The sequence below is a fragment of the Xiphophorus maculatus genome, chromosome 15 (genome assembly GCF_002775205.1).
Source record: "Xiphophorus maculatus strain JP 163 A chromosome 15, X_maculatus-5.0-male, whole genome shotgun sequence".
NCBI lineage: Eukaryota > Metazoa > Chordata > Actinopteri > Cyprinodontiformes > Poeciliidae > Xiphophorus > Xiphophorus maculatus.
This window is the reverse complement of record NC_036457.1, coordinates 1,682,559-1,707,193: the sequence shown is the minus strand read 5'-3', so window position 1 is coordinate 1,707,193 and position 24,635 is coordinate 1,682,559. Positions and strand designations below refer to the sequence as shown.

Genomic DNA, 24,635 nt, shown 5'->3' with positions numbered 1-24,635 from the left:
AGAGAAAAATGATAAATCATCTCGTTTTAATTTATCATGCAATTAATTGATTAAACAATTAAGTTAAAACAAAGCAACTTGGCTAAAATCTGCTGCAGGTTGATGGGTCAGATAAACAGTGAAGGAGAGATTAATATATGTTTTCTAGTAGAGTTGCTGCAACCTTTTGGTGCAACATTGTCAGAAGGTGATTGAGCTAAATAACATGCTAACAGAGTTAGCTGTCAGTAAGATGTCAGCCCGGTTCCCTGGATTTAGCAGTCTTTGCAAGTTGTGACCTTCTCTGTTTGGCTGTTCAGCTCCCACTGGCCGCTGTTTCTGAGCTGAGGAACACAAACACACTCTAAAGGTCAGGCATAGGTCATCTGGAGAGGTCAAACTTCTTTCTTTACCTTCCATGTGAGCCACAGCAGTAGAATACCAATTCCTGAATGTTTGGATGTACATCCCTGTTTTATTTAATCTACTGTAGGTTGTTTTGTCTTGACGGGTTGTCAGCTTTCAGATTGAGAAGAAACCGTTTGTCTATGTCATTTTTCCGCTGTTCAGCTCTGAGGTTCTTTCAAGGAACAGAGATTGCTTCTTGTGCGGTTAGCTGAAAACGTTGGAGCAGATTTAGAGCAAGTTCAGTCTCCATTTCCATCTGACGGAGGAGAAAAATCCTGTCAGATGTTGACGAGAGCGACGCTTTAAAGCAAACAGTGAAAATCCATCTGTGTTACATGAAACTGATTCATAAATTCTATAGATGTTATTAAACACAGCTGGTTGATGCAGCTGGACATTTTTTCATATTTTACAGATAATTGGTCAAGTTTATTTGTGTAGCATATTTCATCAACAACGTTAGAAATGTTAAAATTCAAAGTTATAAAAGGCACCTTACAGTCAACCAGTAAACTTTACATTTTGTCATGTTTGATAAATAACACTGTAAAATATAACATAAAGTTATTAGCAATATATTTGAAAATTGTAATTTTCAATTAACTAAAGCCAAAATAATTCACCTGTTTTCACTCAAAAGCAAATCTTGCATCGCAAATAAGAAACAAATCTACTCAAAAAATTTAGAAGTTGTTGGCTTATCATATACTAGACTGTTTTGTATCTACAATGATTTACTGATCCATTTCCTAAATGCAATTGTAATTGATTATATAAATCAAACAAAATTACAAAAATGTGTTTAAAGAAGATTTTTGTGGCTCTTTGTGATTTTAACTTAATGATTTTGGCCAAATGTTTAGACGATAAGAAGTCCTTTCTTTCAATTCCTGGACAATAAATTGTTCCAGAAGTTATTGCTATAAACAATATTGTTCTTTTTCAAGTAATAAATGTTGATGGCATAATAAAGCAAGAAGACATCCTGAAAGATTAATAAACTGGAAGACATTTTAAATGTCTGAAATGAATAAAACAACAGAAACAACAAATAAATTGAATTATAAAGTCTCTGTAAACAAAATTGTTCTTCAGAAAAATGACTGAACAACAGGTTTGAGACCTAAACACCAAACTGAAGACTTTTATCTAACAGTTTTTGGTAGAAAATATTGTTGAGCTCGTTTTAAATTATCATGCGATTAATTGATTAATTGCTTATGGCGACAGGTCTAAACACAAATTAAGTCATACTTTGTATTAAAGTGCTTTATAGAGGACAGTAATAAAATATAAATGCGCTAAAATACAACGATGTGCCAGAATTTAAGGCAGGTTCAAACAAAAAGGAGGATGTAGGAGTTTGTGTGAATGAGAACTGAATCCTAATTCACTCAGATGGGCTTCAATGATTCACAAGAAATTAAAAGTGGCTGTGACATAAATTGGCACGGGATGACGAGGTTAAAAGAGGTAAAAAATAGGTTAACTGGAATGAAGAGGAAGTGAGCGACGGATCCAGATCTGTCTGTTATTCTGCCAGCAGCACTATTAATAACGGCAAGTCGTGAAACATTCATGGTGTCGACTGTTGGACGGCTCAAGTGTTGAGAGTTGGAGGTGTAAATGGAGACGGCGTTGGGTTTCCTTATACCGGAGGTGTTTTATTACTGCAAAGTGTGTTTTAACAAATTAATTATGGCATTCCTTTGGTGTGTGTTTGTAACGCAAACAGAGAAGAGTTGATGACTTTATGTTTTAACCGTGGAGAATGAATTGAATGAGACTGAGTACTAATTAATCTCTATTTGTAATTTAACTCTCAGAAGCATAGCTGCTTAACTAATTGCAGAAATGTATTCATCAAATCATATAATCACTGACACAAAGGTTGGGATTCTACAAATCAATCAACCGCATATTTTAAAACACTTAAAGCATGTTGGATTCACACACACAGCAGGCAAATGCAACTCAATCCGTTTTTTGTTTTTTTTGCCCATTTTGTGAACTATATCTGACTTTTTCATGGTAGTCTGAACGGTTCAATTCCAAAAATGAAATCCTAAAATAGTGGACTAAATGTTCACCTAGAAAGTTTGGTTTATTTGGGGAGGTGTGAACACGCAATTGAACTATTCAGATCAAAATCCGAACTGATCGGCATACAAACCTCAGTCTCGGTTCGGTTGAAGTGAACTCTGGTTCAGTTTAAATCCAGATGTGAATCCAAGTAGACCAGAGACTGCTCTAAAAGCAGGAAGCAGACTACAGCGCAAGGCATTCTGGGTAAATACAACCAAAACAGAGTCTAGCGCTAGCAAAGGAAATTACTTTTTTACCAACTAAGGCAGAAAAGAAATTCTGAAACCACTAAAATCTGACGCCACTCCATTTTTGTTTAGATTTTATGAAGAAGGAAGTTGGGCTCAGTGTCTTCTACAGAAGTTTTTGTGTTGTTTCCTTCAGTTGTTCATGATGCAGCGCCTCCACAGGCGAGGAGGGGAACTGGTTTAGTAAAGAGTTTGGATCGTTTCACACAGTGCAGTGTGAAAGAGAAGCACACCAGCTGAAAATGAAACAAATGTTGCAATTTTTGTTCTAAATCTAACCCAGTCAGGTGTGATAACAAATGAAGAACGAGTAAAAATGGGTTTTCATAACCCAGATACTGACTGCATTTGCAAATTGTCTAAAATTCTGTCAGCACAGATCACTTGATTAAAGCCTTGTTTCTTTAAGCCCAATTCGCCTTTTTGACTTCATTTCTGAACATAAAGTAATTTATCCATCAGCTTTTTCTGCGGCGGCATCGTCTTAGCCGATCGGATCATCTGGCAGGGGAAGCTACTTGAAAGAGCCAATAAACTCTGAAAGTGTCCCTGTGGAAATATACCTGGTACGTCCAAACGGCGCTGAACCCCAGCACAAAGTATCCCATCTGCCCTGCGATGGCCCAGACGAGCTGTGGCCGGCCACTGGGGACCAGGAAGGCAGCGCTGCAAAGCTTCGCCTGCTGGTACCTGCTGTTAAAACTGGAGCTGTTTGATCTTAAAGCGCTGGCTTTGGGCTGAGGATGAACGTTTTAAAGGTTTTAGCCAGAGTAAAGAATTTTACATTCTGTACTTTGTCTTGGAGGATTATTGGACGGGTTTTCAAACCAGATCACTGACAGTTCAGGCCATGCCCTCCAACATGAACGGTGAGAAACACAAAATCTAAAGTATTTTTGGTTTCTAGTGCAAATATCTTAGTACACATGGAATAAAAGAAAACTGACTTACAAGTATGTTTTCAGATTTAGTTTTAAGTCAAATGTAACATATAGGAGTTTTAATCAACAATTCATTAATATTGGTGAAATATTAATGAATTGTTAAAACTTTTATATCTTTGTGAAAAGTTATTTGCAAGTTAGATTTGTCTTATTTCAAGATATTTGCAGTAGAAGGTACCAAAAATACTTGCTTAGATTGTGTTTTTGCAGTGTAGATCAATCAAATGTTAGCCGTAATTTTTGTTGTGTAATTCTGTGACACCCTAACATTAAGTAAGTAAAAAGTAAGTTTTTCCTGTAAATAAGCTGTTATGTTTGGATCCTCAGTCGACCATCTACGACTGATTAATCCATCCGAACTGAAAAGCCGCTTCGCCTCATTTTCTAAAACACACTCCGAGTGGCTCAATACCTTTTAATTATATAGAGAAATGGAGTCCAGCTTTACAAGGCAGATATGCATTTGTTTGAAGTTCACTCTATTAGTTTGAGACCTAGAAAGCCTCTTTGATCATGTCACAATTAGATTTTACTCTGTTTCTTTGAGCTTTTTGGGCCTTTTTTAAATCCATGTCAGTATTTTGCTTTTAAACAGATAAAACCCGGATAGTTTCCTTTTTATATTTATTCATTAAAACCCTTTTTACCTTTTAAAGTCCAGAATTTTAAATTCATTCTGGCAGCTATTTCTAAATATTACAGAAGGAAAATGTAGCTATTTTTTCTGGTTGTATTGTGGTCAAACAAAGATAAGAGTTTATTCTGGAGAAACCCATTTATTTGACACTTTTTTCTAAATGCTTTCTTTTTACCCTCGTTTATTTATATATTTTTAAATAGAAATAACTTAAATTTTAGTCTATATACCAACTTTTCATTACTGTAATTTGTCACTAATGTTTGTTTGTTTCTTAGCCAGTTGCACTTAATCAATTAATCACATGATAAATTAAAATGAACTCAATAATTTTCATTCTGATATTTTTGAACGGCCATTTTGTTTATAGAGATTTCATAATCCATTATTTCTTGATTTTGATTGTAAATTGAGTTTTTTCCATTTAATTTCTTATTTTTGTTTTGGATTTTTGAAATATTTTCCATCTCCACCAAGCTCTTTCCACCAAGCATCTAAAATTTGTTTTCGCCTTCTTGAAAACAAATCTTTCCAGTGATGCTCCTGAAATCAGCAAAGGAAAAGACTGGCTTCTTAAAAGTTTTTATTTCAATTGAGTCTGAGAGCCCCCAGTCAAATAAACAGCATCCTAGTGCAATCATTAAATGACTAATAAATAAAATCCCTGGTCTAACAATCAAGATGAGTTACAGGCCATCTGAAAAGCATTAAATTCCTTTAATGCTCGTAATTGTATCGCAGTCTAATAGTCCAGGGCATTTGATCTGTTTTATGAGGAAGCGAAGGATTGGTTGTAATTAATACAAACCCCTATTGCTCTTACAGCCTACTATAGCGCCTCTGGTACAGCAACGCTGCTTCTCTCAGATGAACAAAGAACCTGCTGTCCATCGCTGCTGAATTTTAATCATAACAAAGTCAAAGTGTTTTCACTCATGAAAGATTAATGCAGAATTCCCCCATTGGACTGAAATAATTAAACCAAGCACAATAACTTTAACTTTGCTCAGAACGTCACTCTGGTGTCTTCAGACTCTGGGCTTAATAGTTAAAGTGAGAATGTTAAATGCTGCCATTAGGGTCTAAAATCTCAATTATTTTTTGGTTTTTATGATGAACCATTCATTTTGCAGGCAGAGTTGATTAAAGGGGGAGTATTATGTAATATTCCAGCAGCAAGGTGCCGTTTTGTACCACAATCAAGTAACTATTTTACCTAAAGCTATGATAATATATTTATCAAAAGCAACTTGAAAGAAATTTGACTTTGCATTCACACAAGAATCAAAGCAACATTCCAGGTACGTCTTTAAATAATGTTTTAAAATTATTTAAAGCTATAAAAAGTTGATTTTGCTAACACCCCTACTTTAAACTATGAGATTTGACTTTAAAAAATAACTTTGACAGATTTGAATTTACTGTGGACGTTTTATTTGCCAACAATAAAGTGTCTTAAAGGTGCAAAATTCACAAATGTGCACATGTTTATACTTCCATTTATGTCTGAGCTGCTTCTAAAAGCAGCCAAAATGGCTGAAAAAACAAAAACAAAACACCAACAAATTTGTTTTGGCAATAAGTTGATGTTTGTTGGTGTTTGGAAAATTAGCCTTTTCAAAAACCTCCTAATTGTTAAGTCAAAGTCAACGGGTGGATGGTAAGTCAACAACAAAATGTGTCTTTTCCAGTACAGCAGTAAAACCAGACGGCCAAAGTGTTGGAATTCTGTTTGGGTTGCTAGGTAACGGGGCTGAGCTAGGCTGGGGTTGCTAGGTAACGGGGCTGAGCTAGGCTGGGGTTGCTAGGTAACGGGGCTGGGCTAGGCTGGGGTTGTTAGGTAACGGGGCTGGGCTAGGCTGGGGTTGCTAGGTAACGGGGCTGGGCTAGGCTGGGGTTGCTAGGTAACGGGGCTGAGCTAGGCTGGGGTTGCTAGGTAACGGGGCTGGGCTAGGCTGGGGTTGTTAGGTAACGGGGCTGGGCTAGGCTGGGGTTGCTAGGTAACGGGGCTGGGCTAGGCTGGGGTTGCTAGGTAACGGGGCTGAGCTAGGCTGGGGTTGCTAGGTAATGGAGCAGTGCCTGTGGAATGTAACTTTTCTAAAAGCTGCTCAAACTGCTATAAAATGAATAAAGCTGGCTAATATTTGACCTTTTGACAATACTGTAATGTAAACTTGTGTGATTAGGCATAAAAGCCAAATCCACAGTTGAGCTTGTGTGCAATGGCTTCACCTTGCTTTCAAGGATTCAAGGATTTTTTATTGTCATACCACCTTGCTTGTTTGTGGTACAAAATTCGGACTCAGGTCCCAGATTAAGAAAATTTATTACACAAAGAATAAATAAATAAACAGTAAAGCAATTTAAGTGAACTATAGTTTGGTTATAGATAAAATTCACATTTATTTCAACTGTTGCATCCGTTATTTAAAAATGAATCATTGCAGTTGTATTTTGAATCATTATTCCATCTGGAAAATTAATGATTGGAAGCCCAAAATAGATATGCAACTTCTAACTGGAACTATGATGCATTTTCAACGAATAACTCTTCACTTCTATCTCTCTGAATTTAAAACACAACTGTAAGAAGAGAAACAGCATTTACAGAATGAATCACTTGTGAAAAAACTGCAGATGCACCTGGTGTCCTGCTGCTGAGCCATCTGTCAGAAACATTTGCTGCGAAAAGGAGAAAATAATTTAAAAACACGAACATACCGAACATTAAATGTAGAATAAATTAAAAAAATTCAAAACCAACTAAAAACTTTCCCTCCCCAGTTCATCTGATTCTGCTATAGAAACAAAAAAATTGTAAAATGTCCTGCTCAATGTTTAATATTTTAAGATTGTATGACAAGTAAGAAGTGGTGGATATTATATGGCTGTTTTGCCTAAAGGAGAGTCTTTGATTTCAGCTGTCTGGTTTGGCGGTAATGGATTCAGTTTGTCTTGGTACAGTAAAACAGGATGTGAGCAGCATCTTGAGTTGACTGACACCGCACTCAAGAAGCAAGAGAGAAGTGCTGTAGCTGTGAATGAGAATGAGACGGCTGCCGAATGATCAGCAGATCCGCACCACGCACTCCACTGATCTCAAAGCTGTTATTTTCAGCGCTGTGATCGTTGCGAAGTCCACTCTGTTCTCTGCAGCGTTCACATTACGCAGACGTGACAAATTTCAACGTCTTCAGCCTGGCATAATGAGCCATATCTGAGTGGATTGCAGCTGAAACTGGTTTGTGAAAACTACTGTGACTTGAGGACAGAGTTTTCATTTTTTATATGACATATTTAGCTTTGAGTGGAATAATCAACAGCTTTGTTAGTGATCTACTTTGCAAAGTAAGAGCTGTAACTCTCGTATTTATCAAGATGCAGTTACCCAACCAATATCTGAATCGTTCTATTTGTAACAAATTTGTTTCTGCCCATACACATAAAGAAAGCTTTCTTATTATGGATGCGTTTCCATTACAAATGTGCGCAAAGCTTTGTCAATATTCTGGAATTCTTCAATTGCTGTGTTTCCATTAAATAAGAAACCCAATTAAAATCAAGTGAATATGTTTGTAAGTCATTAAAGTGCATGCAGCGCCATCATCCTCCATCTTCTTCCTGTTGTCGTCTTCTTTGTTGTTTCCAACAGTAGTAACATCCAGTTGTTGAACATGTGACTCGTGTGATGTGAAAAAGTGTTTAATTGTAGTTCTACCAAATAAACACATTTTTATGACCACTTCATTTTAGCACTTAAACTTTTGATTGACAAATGAATTTTTTTGTAATAAGCAAATTTATTTTCTAAGTGGTCAATGGAAATGCAGCCAGTGTAAAGCTGTGGTTTTTGTAATGACCTGAATACTTTGTTGGTTTAGTCAAAGCAAGGATTTTCAAACTGCGTTCACTAAACAGACCGCATATCAGAGTTGGGTTGTAACTAGTTACATTTACTTGAGTAACTTTTCGGAAAAAAAATTACGATAGCTACGCTATATGCTTTTTACTTTTACTGGAGTAACTTTATTATGAAGTATCTCTACTCTGGAGTAAAATTTCTGAATTTTCTACCCACAGAATGAAAAACAAACATGTTTTTAACCAAAAATTCACCAGACACAGACACACACCTGCAGTTTTTGTTAAAGTTTTATAAACTTTTTTACTGAAAGAAACTCATTTGGAAACATTTTATTTGGCCTGGATTTGTTATTTTTTGTTACTTATATGAATTATTGTCATTTTTGTCCTTAAAATATAAAAATTTCCACTTAACTTTATAATTTAGTCCATCTGATCATGTAATTTTTAGATATTAAATAAATGGTGATCTGATCAGTTACTAGTACTTTTTACTAAATACGTTTTTACTCTTACTTGAGTCATGCTTTGAATGGCTACTTTTACTTATATTTGAGTAAAAATACATGGCCCCTATCCTAATTTTTCACTACACTTTGAACGCACCACGTCTAAAAAAAAATCTGATTGTGCCACTTCTGTATTTTGTTTGGATACGTCTCTGATAGTTTTCAGATATGATGTCATGACGAATGTCATCCGGTTTTTACGTTAACGTGAGAATGCGTCATAATTCAGAAGATCTCGACAGAAATAATATCTTTAAAAAAAATCATAATTACAACTTATGAACCTGAAGTGCATCGTAACACAATCCCTCCATCTTAGTTCTGACTAAAAATCCAATCAGAATTTGCTATAAATGTTTCAGTCAATGCTCCAGCAAAGGTTGTTGCTATAAACGTGACAAAGGGAAATATTTTACTACTTTTTCAGAATGAATGACACAGCAACACAAATCCTGCTCTTGAAAATCTTTCCCATTTGTAATGCTCTCCTTTACGACACCAGTCACATAAAGAAGTGTAGTTTGTATTACTAACTGTACACACTAACTGCATTAAATTTTTAATTTTTTAATTTGCTGATATTTATTGATGCTCTCATTGGAGTAAGTGGTAAAAATAAATCTCACATGCACTAATTATATAGTGGTCATATGTGCATGTGTGTATATATAAATTAAAGTGATTTAATATTGTAAAAATCGCCATATTTATGTTTGTATTGTATATATTTTCTGCAGTGTTTGCTGTTGGATCTTGCTTTAATCTCAATAAAGAATCAAACAATTAATTTAATCCCAACAACAGTTTCTAAACACAAATTATTAGTTTATTCTGACGAGAATGAAACAAAATCTTTGTCATGAGCAAATAATCAACAATCATAGTAACTTAAGTAAAGTAATGGTATCCAGATTTCATTTACATTGGGTTTCTAATACATATATCGTTTAACTTTTGGAAATCCTGAAATTTTAGTGCTTTGTATAATATCAGAAGTTATCACATTACAGGAAAATAATATCCAGCAGTATAATCTTGACATGTCGTAAAATAGAAAAAGTACAGCTGGAGATTAGACTCTGCTGCTGCTAACAAAAGGAAACATGGAACTGGAAGCAGCAGCATTTCTGGGTAGAACCGACCCGACTGAACCATCTGTTGAGTTCTGTGTGGGAATGTAATTTCAGCAGTGAATTATGACTGACAGGCTCTGAGGGATGATAGGCATGTCTTATCTTTATTTTTACACTGTGTAGAGAAGAGGAGGAGGAAGAGGAGAGGCAGAAAAAAATAGCAGGAACTTGGTGAGTCATTAAACACAGCAAATGAGGCGCTGATACATTGAGAATCGTTTTAACTTGGTGGAATAGAAAGCCAAGCATGGCATCAGAGATAATACTAAATTGCATACATTTTAATGGCTTGACAGGAAGGGATCAGAGAGTATTAATCCATAGCTTTTGTCGCGCCCCGTCCTGCTAATGTGGCTTTTTTACGAAGCCATTATAACCTCACTAAGACGCAGACAAATGGAAAATAAATGGGATGGAGGCAGCGTCCATATTAACTCTGTGTCAGAGGCAGCCATTTGTTTCTGCTTAGGTTAAGTGGTTACTTTATGTGACAGAAGTTCTCCCTGACTTGTAATAATTTTTGATATTTCATCTCAATTCTTGTCATCTGAGTCAGCATGTTTACTGTAAACAACTTGTACTTGAGTTTAATAACAATTTATAACTGTCAACCCACCAACCATGTTCTCCTTCTGTAGCAGTGAGTCTGACATTATTTGAAAAGTTGTCTGAAAATTGTACCTCTATTTATGCGATGTAATTATGGAGAAAAGTTTTAATTTACTGTCCTGAAAAACACTGCGTCCAAAGGGCGTCCAAAGCAAAATGAGCCACGCCAAGAGGAGGGTCTTAGTGCTGTCAATCACACTCATCTACGTGCTACTAAATGGCAATAACCAATAAAGCCATTAATTGAATTAAAATGAATTATCTATAAAAATCTGTAAGTGGGAAATACTATCTTATTTAGCTGCTTCACTGTTTAACATGCTGTGGTCGATTGTGTCAGAACCATTTTTAAAACAAAAAAACCTTCTGTTAACGCCGTAATTCATATTTCTGCTGATTGGCTCATGAGCTAATCAATCAACCGTCGTTTCCAGGCGATCAGTTATTAACAATCACAAAATAACGTTAAACTGTGACGGACTGAATGTTTGCCTGTTTTTTTGTTGTTGATGTTCCTGAGAAACACTTGAACATAATCTCTGCTCTGTTGGCTAGCGGAGCTGTTGTCAGCCAGTTGCCATGACAACGGGTGGGCCTGTAGAGTCAAACCGACGCAGAGCAAGGGAACAAATGTGAGTGGCTTTGAGTTGTTCTTCACCTGCTGTTCGGATTTTTTGTCTTGTTATAAATAAATTGTTTTCTACAGCGGAAATTATGTAAAATTAAATCATTTGTTTAGTCCTGATCCGAAGGGAGAATGCATAGTTTATGTATCAAAACCAGTTTTCTCAGCTTTCATCGGCGCCTATGTCTTCTGTTGTTTATTGTATTTGTAATTTACTAAATTTAATCACAAGTTATTACTTTTGAAACAAACCAAATGCTCATTTCTAGGTTATTTATTGATTAATAAATTGCATGTGATTGCTTGTTTATGTATTTATTTGTTTATATCTAGTCATTTTGAACTTATCACTCTTAGGTATATATATATATTTTACAATCTTTGTATTTATTACCTAAGATGAAGTAGCTTTCAACAAATAAGCAATTTCCCTTGGGGATCAATAAAGTATATTTTATTCTATTCTATTCTAAATGGTGTCGTTGTCAAACCTGCTTCCCTTGAAGAGTTGAATTTGTTTCTCTTTGATTTTTGATCATTCTTTCCTTCATCCTTCATGTCTGCTTGCATGAGGAGTTCATGTGACTAATTTCCACAGAAAGAGTGAAGATTAACGAGGCACTGAAGTGCTTCTGCAGTCGTCTCCCAGCACGTCGATGGAAACAACAAGGGAAACGCTTCTCAGCTGATGTCTGTATTGTTTTTCCCAAAAGGTGGAGCCAATGGGAGAAAAAGGCAGAGAGGGAAACACTTCCATAAACACATGAAAGAAATCCTCAGCTCCCAGTGCGGCGGCACAGAGGTAATCATAGATTATTAACGTTTATATTGAAAGATGCAGCCCCATTAGAAAGCAGCTGGTAAATTACATTTAGTTTTGTCCCGGTTCTGTGTGCTTGATGCGGGATCATTTATTATGTGAGGGAGAAAAGAAGAAACAGCAGAGTTATTGCAACATGGCTCATTTTAGAGGATCCATATCGACACCCAGGGGCAGTTTACATGCAAAGCTTTTATGAGAGCGTGGTTTTACTCCCTCCCTGCAGTTGTTGCTGAAATGAGGCTGAAGACTGTTTAAAAGCTGAATGGATGGTTTTATTTTCTGCTAAAGCATCAAGAAGACATTTTTTAATTAATGTTTTTCAATGTTTTGTAAAAGTAATCTTATCTTTCTGAGGTTAGTTGTCCACTGCAAACTTTGGTTTATGCTCTATTGTATCAATAGAAATAAGTACTTGTTGGTACAACCTCTGACATTTATTAAATCTCTTATAAACGTCCTAAAGTTTGGAAAATGGTCACTTTAAGTCCAGTGTCTAAGGGTGCGTCTCACCAGCTGTGTTTAGTTCGCTTTAGTTTGTTTCTCAGTTTGTTTGTGGTGGTGTGAATGCTAATCAAACTCTGATATGAACCAAAAAAGTGAACTCTGGTCTGAATATAAACCTTGGTGTCGGTTCAGTTGAAAGGAACTCTGGCGCAATTCGAATGCATATGTGAACGCCAAGCGGACTGGAGACCGCTCCAAAAGCAGGAAGTTGTCTATAGTGCAGGGCATTCTGGGTGAACACAACTAATGCAAATACAATTAAAACAAATGTTGTGAGTTTAGTGTTAGCATTAGCATTAAGGCTAGTTGGAGAAATGGATTGTGGTCTTTAATCAAAGACAAGAGAGAAATTCTACTAATCCTAAATCCTAAAAAAACTGGCTTAGATTATTTACTGTTCCTTCCAAGTTTCTCTAGAAGTCAAAGTTTACAAAATCCAATTTTAAACTCCTACGATGCACAAGCTGATGACTGGTGAATCTCTTCTTATAAGACTCCATTTCTCAGATGTTCAGTCGACTTTCTGTCTTTCTGTCACTTTGTAAGTTTGTTTAAGGCTGAAGATTTTCCTGTTTCAAAAACGTTGAATGACTTTTCTGAACTAAACTCTAACAACTAATTTCTTAAAAGTTTTCCACTGAGGAGCCAGAATTTATCTTTCTTTCTTTCAAGTTTGTTTTAGAAAGTTTAGAAATGTTTGTTTAGACATCTTGGACTCATTTTCAGCCCATTTCTAAGAGCCATTTTCAGAAAAAAGGGTGTTAGTATGTTAACCCGATTCGGGCTACCAGATCGCCGGCGATCTGAGATGCATACATATTTTTCAAATGCCGGTAGAATTCGAACCACGTAAGGTAGAGCAATTTTTTTTTTTGCATATTAAACTGTAAGAATTGCGCTTCCTTTTCCGACCCTAAACATCCCCCCCGAGTTGCTGTGCGCGCGCAGACGAGTTCACAGATTTATAGTAAAAAGGATGGGTCCACAAACATGATGTGGCATCCATCCCTATATTTGTAGATCAGCTCGGGTCTGGCCAATCACTTCCTGTGTTGTTCTGACGTTGACAGAATGAAATACTACGAGATTTCATGAAATGTCACATGACTTCAGGTGAGATTTCATGAAAGTCATTTCCGTTTCCTGCACGTGCTATTTGGCTCTGCTCTTGCAAGGCAAACACCCAAAAAAAAAAAATTATGGAAAGACACGGAGTAAGAAGATTTTACTCTGCGTCCGAAGTCTTGGAGCTCGTCCAATGTGCAATGTATCTTCTGCACTTCTTTTTTCTGATTGCACTGATAAAAGCATTTTTTTTATTTTCCCTCGTTTTATTGTTTTTAGAAAATTGGCTGTAACTTTGAAACGAAGCTTTGAAAAAACTCCAAATAAATTGTGTTTGGTTTAGAAGGCTTGTGTGCAACTTTTTTGTATTGGGAACTTTGGTAAATAAAGTTAGGAAACTCTTCATATTTACAAAAATATGTCAAAAAAATTATAAACGGATGGAGTTCTTGTTATTGTTTTGCAAATTTTCTATTTTTAATCAGTTATTATTGATAAATGGCATACAAACTTGGAAAGGAGGACTTATAAGGATTTTATAGATGTAAAGAACATTGGAGTGCTCCTAATAATGACTCTGCAGCATCCAAAAATGTAAAAAGATGCTCATGCGGACTTTTATAATGGTAGTCCTAAAAGGGTTTTAAACCACACAAGCCATGAATAATTTAAGGGTAAAACGGGACATCATTGCATAAATAATGTGTTTACTCAAAAACTACTTGGGCAAAAGCACATTTTCTAGGAAGTCTTCATCATGTCTTAATTTGATTTTGACTAGTTTAGGTAAACACTGAAACAGAAAAATTAAAATTGTAGTTTATCACAAGTTATGAGCCAAAAACATCCCAAACAAAATATTTAACTTAAGTTATACGATATAAAATAACTTCCCTGAATGTTCATATGAGTTTTAACACTTTAATATTCATACTTTGACCAGAAAAACCAGACAAAAATCTCCACATGCCATGTAAGCTCATATACATGTTACACGTTTGCTCAAGTTGCTTAGTAATGGCATTAATCTGACAGGACAACATGAAATTATATTCTCTTAATTCTGCATTTCAACCTGAAAACAAAACTGATGGTGTGTATTACTGTTGGATTATTTTGGCTGATAAATTAGCGGTTCTCTCAACCAGCATTCAGATTTAATGTTTTGATGGCGGGTTAATTGTTTTATTTGGAAAATAAAATTAAGAAACAATGACATCACAGAAAAGTAAGGCACCTTGTCCTGGCACAGCAGAACCCTGTGATTTCCCAGTATAAATGTGTTTTTCTGAGTGCAACAGAAGCTTCTACTGTCATTAACTTTACTTTAATATAAAAAGTATTTCTGAGTCTCAGCTTTTGTTTCTTCTTTGTCTGAATGCTCTGACTTCTCAAACCCCGGTTGGTTGAAGAAGACGGGCGCCAACATTAGAAAGTACTGAGTTTTTCACACCTTAATGTTAGAAGTATTTCTTTAGCTGCAGATGCATTTTTTGCAACAGATGATGAAGCGTTCTCTAAAGGAATGCTGTGTTGTTGCATTTTAGGGAGTAAGATGTTTATTTTCTCATTTAAAACAAATAAATTAATAAATTATATGGATGTTTTAATGTATTTTTAATATTTTTGTATAAAAAAAGACAAATCTGCAGCATGTGAAAATTTTTTAAATCCAATTAAAGGACCAATCATCAGAATAATCGTTAGTAAATTCTGAGCACCTCGGTTTGTCTTGAACAGGGTTTATCCCAGAAAACTAACTAAGCCCGGTGGTAGGAGCAGGATAGTCATGTTTTTGAGTTAAAAGATGTTTAAAATTGACAGGAAATGTGAAAATATCTCTAGATAATAAAGAAGACATTATACTATAAACTATACACCAACTACAAAAGGCAAAAACTAAAATGTATAAAGAAACAACGCCTAGCCTGGTGACCCTCCAGGCTTATAATGAATAACCACCATCTGATCGAGCCGTACTGGAGGAAGAATGAACCTTAACTTCATGGTTAGCATAAACGTGATGCTGTTTACCCCTCTACCCAGGTGGTTAAAGCTTAATCCATTAATTGTCCAGGTTGGCTTTGTTTCTGTTTGCCTCCATCTTTAATTACTTTTGTTGTAAAGCCCATCAACCTCCAGCTGAGTTTGCACCGCAGGCCTGAGCCGCATTCGATCGCAGTCTATTAGCAGCAGAGCGGTGAGAAGCACTTCGCTGAGCAAGCCGGTTCAGCTGGGTGGGCAGATGGCTGCGCATCAGTCGGGGTTGGATATTTGCACACGTAAACGTTGGTGGTGTTTTGGCTTCAGGTTCCATCTTCAGCTGCAGATGCAGTTACTTGTAAAAGTATTTATGATACTTTCGTTATTCTCTGACATCACTCTGAATTGTAAAGAGCCTCTTAGGGGACATGGGGAGATTTTTTCTTTTCCGTTACCTTGCAATAAATTTGCAGGTACACCTTTAGTCTATTTTGTCACAAATATGAAATTGCACATATATACACATTTAAAGAGCCGTAGTGAAAATGTGGTTATACATTCTTAACTCTTTGGTGCAAAAAACTGATTGAACATTGATTTATTCATTACCTGTTTATGTGAGTTTTGTAGGTTGAGATGAAACTACACATGAAAACTATTTTATTAACTATTCAGACTATCAACACAAAAAAGACACACAATCAGAAATGTCTGATGACTTTATTACCCAGTGAAAATAACTCAGGAAAAGTCCAAACAGTTTGAATGTATTTTTTCTTTCTTCGCTTCTTAAGGAAAGTTTCTGTTTCTGGAGGGATGGGAAGAGATGGAAAGCCCATGTTTCAGATATTTGATAAAAGAGACTTTTTTTCCACTTATAACATACAAAAACCTCAGATTATAGCAAAAAGATTTTCAGTATTCAGTAACACTGCATGAACTGATCAGTACATTATTGCGACAGAATGCAAAAGGAAAAAATATCCTCCATGTCCCTTGGAAGACTCCGTAGAAACCTGAGGAGTACGTTTGTTTAAAAAAATCTAGATTTTCCAAAGATTAAAAAAAAACAAATTAATTGATCAAATCGATTTATTGCCCAGCCCTTCCAGTAGTAGAATAAACATAAATCTGAGTCTTACAGAAACGCAATGTGATCAGCTTTTCTCACATACTGAGTTATAATTTAGCTTTGCAGACTCGTATCGCTCTTTCTGGATCCTCTGCATGCAAAAACTGCAACACTAGTTTCATCTTTGCATACATGTGTTGTCTCCAAGTAAAGCAGCTCAAAGGAAAACATCTTTAAAGCACACAAGTGCGGCTTCAGGTTTTTTATGAACACACTCCTTAGCTTTAAGGATGGCTTCAGCTGATTTTTGTGCCACAAAAACGGCGATAAAGTCGAGCACCAATCTGCATTCATGAATGTTAACAGCTGCATTTTACCGTTGAATTCTCAGGAGGACAGAGCGGTGTGTGGGATGTGAAAAGTAAAAGCTGTGCCTTCATCTGAAAGAATATTCAGATGGAAGAACTGAATGGAAGTGGTAAATGAGAACAGAAGAGTTGGCAGCGTAAAAGCCAAAGTCGAGTTCATCTCCCTCCGAAAAATTCCCTCCAGTTTTTTCTGGATCATTTCGGCCCAGATTGAAAACCGGCGGGTTTTAAACGACACACTGATCTGGAGGTTGAATCGTTTAGGCTTGAATAAATAAAAAGTTTAAGTTATGGAACAACTGGGAAGCGGTTAATTGGATGAATCATGATTAATCGATTATTTAAATAATGAACTATTATTACCATTAATATCAGAGATTATTTGGGAGAAGGAACAATGAAAAAAGTTAAAGCAGATTCAAGGGCCGAAATGATGAATTATCTCAGAGCAGTATTTAAGCCAAAACTTTATACATTTTGCATTTAAGTTTAAAAAACAAACAAACTGTAAAAATAAGTTTTATGCAGAATTCCTGAAGTGGCATTTTTAGCTTCACCTGGTTCAAATTACTGTAAAAATAATCTGCTATTAAGCACCTTTTGGTAACCAATACCAATCAGCTAGTCCAAAAAATAATTAACACTACGCTGTATTGACAAGGCGAGCAGAAAGGGAAGTGTTTTATTTTAAACTGCACATGCATTCTTTGCTAAAAATGATCAATTGCTGACTATAGGAATGCTGTTATTATATCAGCTATAAAATCTGTATTTTTCTACTTGATAAGAAATGTAGTTATTCATTTCCATATTTTAGGATATGTAAATTGCAGAATGTGCCAGTTTTTTAATCCGATTAATCATCAGAATAGTTAATAACTAAAGTAATAGTTCTGCTTCCTGTCTTTTTTACATTGCTTTGAATTTTTTAAACAGTGGATGTAGGAAGGAGGCTTTACATGTAACTTAAAACTTTAGTAATTCTGTGAAGAGATACTTCAGTGGGCCAAATAAAATCCGTTTCTCTGGAGATGTCAGACTCAAACATGCCACTTTCTGTGTTCATCACTTCTTTCCTCTGACTCTCCCTGGGTTTTTCTTTCTGTTGCATTATTGAAGATGGTTTTATTTATTGATTTTATACAAATGCTGGAGGATTTCAGGAGTCAAAGTCAATCATGTTTGATTTTCCACTTTCATCTTGAGGTTCTGTTTATTGGTTATGAGTAGTGAATTTTTCTAGTTTGATGAAACAAGTTTGTTTCAAAATGTGGTTGGACAAAACTATAAGATGGAGGAGTTGTTTATGTTCACACCAGACCAATGATCTGGTTCATATTAACATTCTGTGCTTTAAAGATCTATGCTCTAGTGGACAAGCATCAATTTTAGCTTCCCTCATTTCTTTTGACTGCATAACCCAACTTTTTATGTCACAATTATCCTGATGATATTTCTGAGTCTCTGTAATTGCAGAGCTGCTGCTGGAATAAGTGACAATTTGGGCAAATATACATGTCAGTGTTGATCCACTTTGATGCAACTCAATAATTATTTTTCTGGTGTTAAAGGATTGATTTTGACAATCTTATGTAATAATATAATTTATGTTTACATCAAATAAAGAGCTAACAACTGATTTATTATTTCATATTTCATTTACATGTCAGGTAAATCTTTGTTACTGCTGCCTCTGAGCCTCGGTGATAAAATGCCTGTTTATTAGTGTAAATGTTCAGGTTTTTCTCAGATATCGGCGTCATCTTGAAGACGTTAGTAAACAAATCGCTCCACTGCTGTAGTTTAGCGAAGGGCATCACTTTTAATCCAATTACCCAGATTATAATCTGTCAGCGCCTGCAGTTTTCATTATCAGCAGTTAAACGCAGTAAGAAGTCACGACTACGGTTGAAACAATTGATGGAGACTGCATTTAGTAGCAGAGCTCTGGCTGCTCAAACTGAAGTTTCCGGGTGCTTGAAATCCTTGAAAGGTTTGGAAAGTGCTTGATATTCAGACTGCACGGTTTTGTTACAAAGTCCAATCTAACATTTGATTCCAGGCTTAGATTTGGAAAACTTTATTTACCGTTGAAAACAGACATTTTCATGCACAAAATAAAAAGACAGCTGGATTTTTTTCCTCATTGTTTGAAGTTAAATCAGACTAAACTTTTCTGGTCTTTGGATTTTTAGAATCACCAAAATTATTTCTGTTTGCTAAAAGCCTGAAAATGTACTGAGAACATTTTTTAGGGAATATTTTGCAACTTTTTGCTTAAGTGTTTAATTTGAGTAAGAAGCTATTTTACCTTAACAAGATTTATTTGGATTGTTTCAGTGTAATGAATATTTATTTTTCCTAATGTCTCACTGACTTGATGTTTGTCTCATATTTTATACATCAAACATTTTTAAACCGGAATAATATTTGTAAAATTATTCTCAAACCAGACTTTTCAAAACAATATTTTATGTTTTATTTACCTTCTCCCATAAGACATTATCAGTAACAGTAATAAATGACATAATAGTAAATTGAAACTGTCTCTTTTCTAGGTAATTTGCATTATTTTTATCTCCAAAGTGTGGTGCTGGAAAAGTTTGAAACTTACCTTGAAAAGTCCTTGAATTTTACTGTGAAAATCTTGAAATTTGTGAAACATAAATGTAGGAATGCACAAACCATAAAAATAATGCCAAATGACATTTATTTTGTGTTTTGAATGAAAGTTTGATGTTAAAAAGAGAATAGTCCCTTTAAAATGCACTCAGATAAAATGCCTGCCTCTGTTCTGTTATCACTGGAGTTTGGCTGGACGGGAAGCTTACGAAGTTCTGGACTAATTTATTTTATTCCACAGCTAGAGCGCCTGCTGAACCGTACTCGGATACCAGATGAAGTCTAAATGTTTCAGAGTTTCATTCTTCCTGCTTGAAGTCATCTCAGAGCCTTTAATTAACAGGAGATTAATTGTCTGCATATGTGCACTTTTGCATACAAACCTGCAATCTGCACGCTTGGTCAGTGTTTCCAGGCAGAGGCTATTTACTAAATCCTAATGGTCTACTAAGATGTATAGTGCATGTTTCTCTAGATTCAACGGTCTGTTCTCAGAAATCTGAATTATTTATGCATAGAACTGATAAAAATGGACAAATATGTTTATTAAATTGGCCAATAACTTGACAGTTTCCCATCAGTTTGACCAGGAAACAACCCAGGATCCTCAGGAGACGTTACCCAGGAAGCTGATCATCCAAATGAACTCAATAAATTCCTTACAAAGTGATTTAAATTCAGTAAAATCTAAACTCTATTGTTCAAATAATTTGCTTTTCATGTTTAAGCAATATTATGCCATAATAAAATTACAATATGAATGTATGAATGTAATACTGCCACAATTGTGACGGAGTATTAGGGCCACGCCAAGAAAATAAAAAACATAAAGGTAAAAGAATAAAGTCGTAGGAGAATAAAATCTAAATATTACGAGAATGAAGTCGTAGTTTTAGGGGAATAAGCTCATAATATTATGACTTTATTCTCATAACATTACGACTTCTTGAAATATTACAACATTATTCTCATTATTTAAATTTTATTGAGTTTTATTTACAAGTGATAAAAGGCTTAAGTTGCATTGAACTTAAAGGTGCAGCCTACAGATTTTACAGCGAGTTAAATATAAATAAATTTTCTTCCTGCAGTTTTTGTTCTACTGTTTGCATTTGAAGCTCAGATGGTTTGTTTAAAATTTAGTTATTCGAAAGGGTAAGGCTATAAGTCGGCCAAAATACAGGTTTAACAAGAACTGTCCTGGGGAGTTCATTGTTAGAAATAAAATATTTTAAGTACCTTAAAGGCTTATAACATAACAAACGAGTAAGAAATAGAAATTAAACCATCTAATATACTTGTAAGTGAATTCAAAATACAAGGAAACCATAAATGCTGTGTGCAGTACTCATGCACAGACATGCAGACTGATACGGCTGAGTATATTTCCCCATCCGCTCCATCTGTGGTAATTCATACAGAGACAGTCTGGCTCCATTTTCCTCTTTTTATTGCTTTAACTGGAATGACCAGACTTCTCATTTACTGTAGAGTGCAGTGTTTTTCTGCTGCTTTATTTCTCCATGGGATAAAAATGTCTGATTTTCAGCAGACCTCTCTGCTAATCATGAGTGTATGGAGATCAGCACTTCCTGAATAAATGTAGACAGAATAAAACAAGTGGGGTATTTAATAGCATTTGGAGTAATGCTGAAACATAAAATGTGGAAAAAGTGAAGCGTGTCTGCATGATTGATGTCACAGTTTGCACCACAAGCCAAGATTTTTACACACACCATAAAAACATAACTGCCCTCCTCACACTGTTTTTACCTCTCTGAGTCCAAAGGTAATATTTCAAAGTCTGGTTCTGTGTCAGGGCGACCCGACGTCCGCTGGTCTGCAGGACATTCTGGCGAGAAACTTCTTTTTTTTAACATCTGTCAAAATAGATCAGCTTCTTTCTAGTCCGGAAAAAACTCACTTCTGTTAGAAAAACTTTTCCTTTTCTTGCAGCTAGTTTTATTTTTATACTTGAAAGTCTATTTCTGGCTACAGTTATTGTAAGTGATTATTTTAGTAATTGATTGATTATTCTGATTAATTGAGTAATTGAAAACAAATTTCACCCTTCTGTTGTAGCTATGTCAGCTGTGAAAGAAAATGCTTCCTTTCTTAATAAGAAAACATTTTATTTCTTAAAATGCAAAACGATTCAAACATCAGTTTGTCTCAAGTTAAAAGTATAAACAAAATGTAAATGCAAAACAGCTTAGAAATAAAACATTAAAAACCAAAAAGCAAAAGTAAATTGAGGCATTTACACTGCCTTCACTTATTTGTTTTATTAACAGTTTTTCACCTCACCACTCTTCTTGATTAACAATAATTGACAAGAAAATGAATATTAAACAAAAGATACACCAACAGGCCAGCAGAAAGAAAAGTCCGAGTTCTGGAAGTATTTAAAACTGTTTATAAAATAATATGTCAGATCCTGTTGGAAGTTTAGCAAATTGTGACGGTAACGGCTAATGAAAGAGTATCGGAAACCAACTGAGGCTGCATTCACAGCGCCCCCGCAGGCGAGGAGGGGAACAGGTGTTTAATTATTTTGGATCGTTTACTCAGAACGGTGTGAAAGTGAACCACGTCAGCTGAAAATATAACAAATGTTGCAATAGTGGCCACTAAACAAGCCAGTTCTACCGAAAACACACTGAGTGATGAGCTTTTACACCACATGAAGTCATTTTGTGCTAATGATGAGAAGAAAGTTTACGGTTCTGAGAAACAGCCTCCACCAAAATAATCCTGGAATACCTGCCAGTTTTCTGCCTCCTCAAATCTAATATCTCTTAATTTTTAAATATAATTACCTATTTTTACTCTTTTTCTTGAAGTCTTGTTACAGGCTTGAGCCACACTGAGTCCATATTATTTCCTCCACACCCGTTGGAGTACAACAGGTATTTTCTGCTACTGGATAATAAGAAGCTTCTTGCCATGCATCAGACCTGAAAGCTGTGCAGATGGTCTCCAATAATGCATAATGCAAACTCTGTCGGTGTAATGCATGTGTCAGGAAGTCCATTACAACAGGGTAGTGTTTAAACCAGAGGTGTCTCTGCAGCTCTGCCATGCACTGGTTTAATGGGAGGCACTTTACCTGGATGTCAAGTGTACTTTCAGCATTTGAGACGTTACATTTGGTTCTGTCTTCCTTTAGCTAGACAGGCCTGCAAATACAACTTTATTTATAAAAAGGAGCTTCTCGACTCTCCTGTCTAGGTGGCTGAAATCAAAATAAATTAACAAATGATAACAACACCTTATTAAGAACAAGTATCAGCAATCTTAAATGTCTTTAAACTATTACAGAAGTAATCAGAGGACTGTGTGAAGGACTTTTCTCCATGCTAAGTATTGGTTGGTATTTCGCCCAGTTTTATTTCGCTTCATGGGTTTTTTAAAGAACCCAATTTGTCTGTTTATAGTATTATGAGACACTAACTGTTAAAGTATAATAAATTGGGGTTTTATTAACTTTTTTGTGAATAATTTGCTTCTGAATTTTGTCATTAATGGTTGTACTAAAATACCAGGTTAGTTTAAAACTTTAGGAATAGTGAAAATAAAAAGCAAGTTTTAAGATTAAGTTGGTCGAACTCATGAACTTGTGTTTGTTTGTTCATAGATTCGTTTGTGGTTAAAAGGTCAAATTGTTACTGCAATGGAAAATATTTGTCTGTTTTTCTTTTCTGAAGTTCAGCTGCTTTAAGTGGTTTTAGAGCACAAATGGCCTGACTAGGGTTATTGGATTTATATCCGAACTTTGACTGGGCCACTCCAAATCATACAAATGTAGATTTGTTGACTTTAGATCGTTGTACAAGACAATCTTGTACAACCGAACTGTGTTTGATCTAAGTGTCAAACTAATTCTAGAGAACAGAATCCATACTTGTCAAGTCACTCAGATCCAGAATCAACAAAGCAGGTCCAGATTATCCCCACTTAACAAATGCTGTTAGTTTTACACCAGATGCAAAGAAACACACACCATCCACTGAGTCATTCAAGACATGACAAAGCTTAAAATTAAGCTGTAATGAGAACTGATGGTCTGCTTTAACAGTTTTAGTTTGTTTGCCTATAAAGTCCGGTTCATTTGGGGAGGTATGAACGCACAATTGAACTAAAAAAGACTAATTCTGGTCCAACTACAAACCTCGGTCTCAGTTTGGTTGAAGTGAACGCTGGTTCGGTTTGAATGCATATGTGAACGGCAAGCAGATTGGAGATTATTTACACTCAAAAAGCAGAAAGTGGACTATAATGCAGGGCATTCTGGGTAAATGCAACCAAAACAAATGCAAGAATCTAGAGCTAGCAGGAGAAACGTCTTGTGGTTTTACCAGAGACAAAAGAGAAATCCTACAACCTCTAAAATATGACACCTCCATTTTTGTTTACATTTAGTAAAGAAGGAAGTTGCGCTCATTGTCTTCTTCTGTGGTTCTTGGTCCAGCGCCTCCACAGGCCAGGAGAGGAACAGGTTTGTCAAAATGTTTGATTTGTTTAACACAGTGCAGTGTGAAAGAGAACGGTTCCAGATTAAAATATAAAAAATGTTGCAATTTTAGTCTCCAGTTTAACCAGAACTGCTGGACGTCCAGTCATCCCATGACATACAACTTCCCAGCACATCCAGTGTAGCAAACGGTTAGGATGAACCATTAGCAGATCAGTTCCTGTAAAGTCAGTTAGTTTCTCCTCTGGTTTCTTTTCATGTATGATTTGGCTGAGCTGTATTTCTGAGAATCGTTAGCCACAGTCCGTTCTTTCGAGATGACTCTGATTGTCACCATATAGAAATATTAAACACAAAGTGCTACTTTTTGTCACTTCAGTTCATGAGAGTGGAGAGGAGAACAGGACAGGGAGGAAGGAGCGAGGAGAGGGAGGTAATGACAGGAGAAGAGTGTAAGAACAGAAACAGTCAAGTAGGAAATGACTCAGGAAGGCAGGACAAAACTGGACTTCTTAAAAGATCTGTTTGAGCTAATAGATAATGTCGGACTGAGTGCCCAACCTTTAGAGCGTTCGGTCGAAGGATTGTTCCAGGAAAAAACAGCCGATGTCAGGAAAGAAAATCTAATTGTCAGATGGCAAATGAATGAGTTGGTATCATTGATAAACATTGCATTCTTTTCA

At 35.7% G+C, this 24,635-nt stretch overlaps 1 long non-coding RNA gene across 1 annotated transcript in view; it reads left to right on the top strand.

The window, feature by feature from the left end:
• The first annotated feature begins 11,022 nt into the window (after positions 1-11,022).
• LOC102237178 overlaps positions 11,023-24,635 on the top strand; it is a 30,264-nt gene continuing 16,651 nt past the window's right edge. Inside the window, exons 1-2 of the long non-coding RNA XR_312747.2 lie at positions 11,023-11,048; positions 11,755-11,843. This is a non-coding gene — a long non-coding RNA (uncharacterized LOC102237178). The remainder of the gene's footprint in view (positions 11,049-11,754; positions 11,844-24,635) is intronic.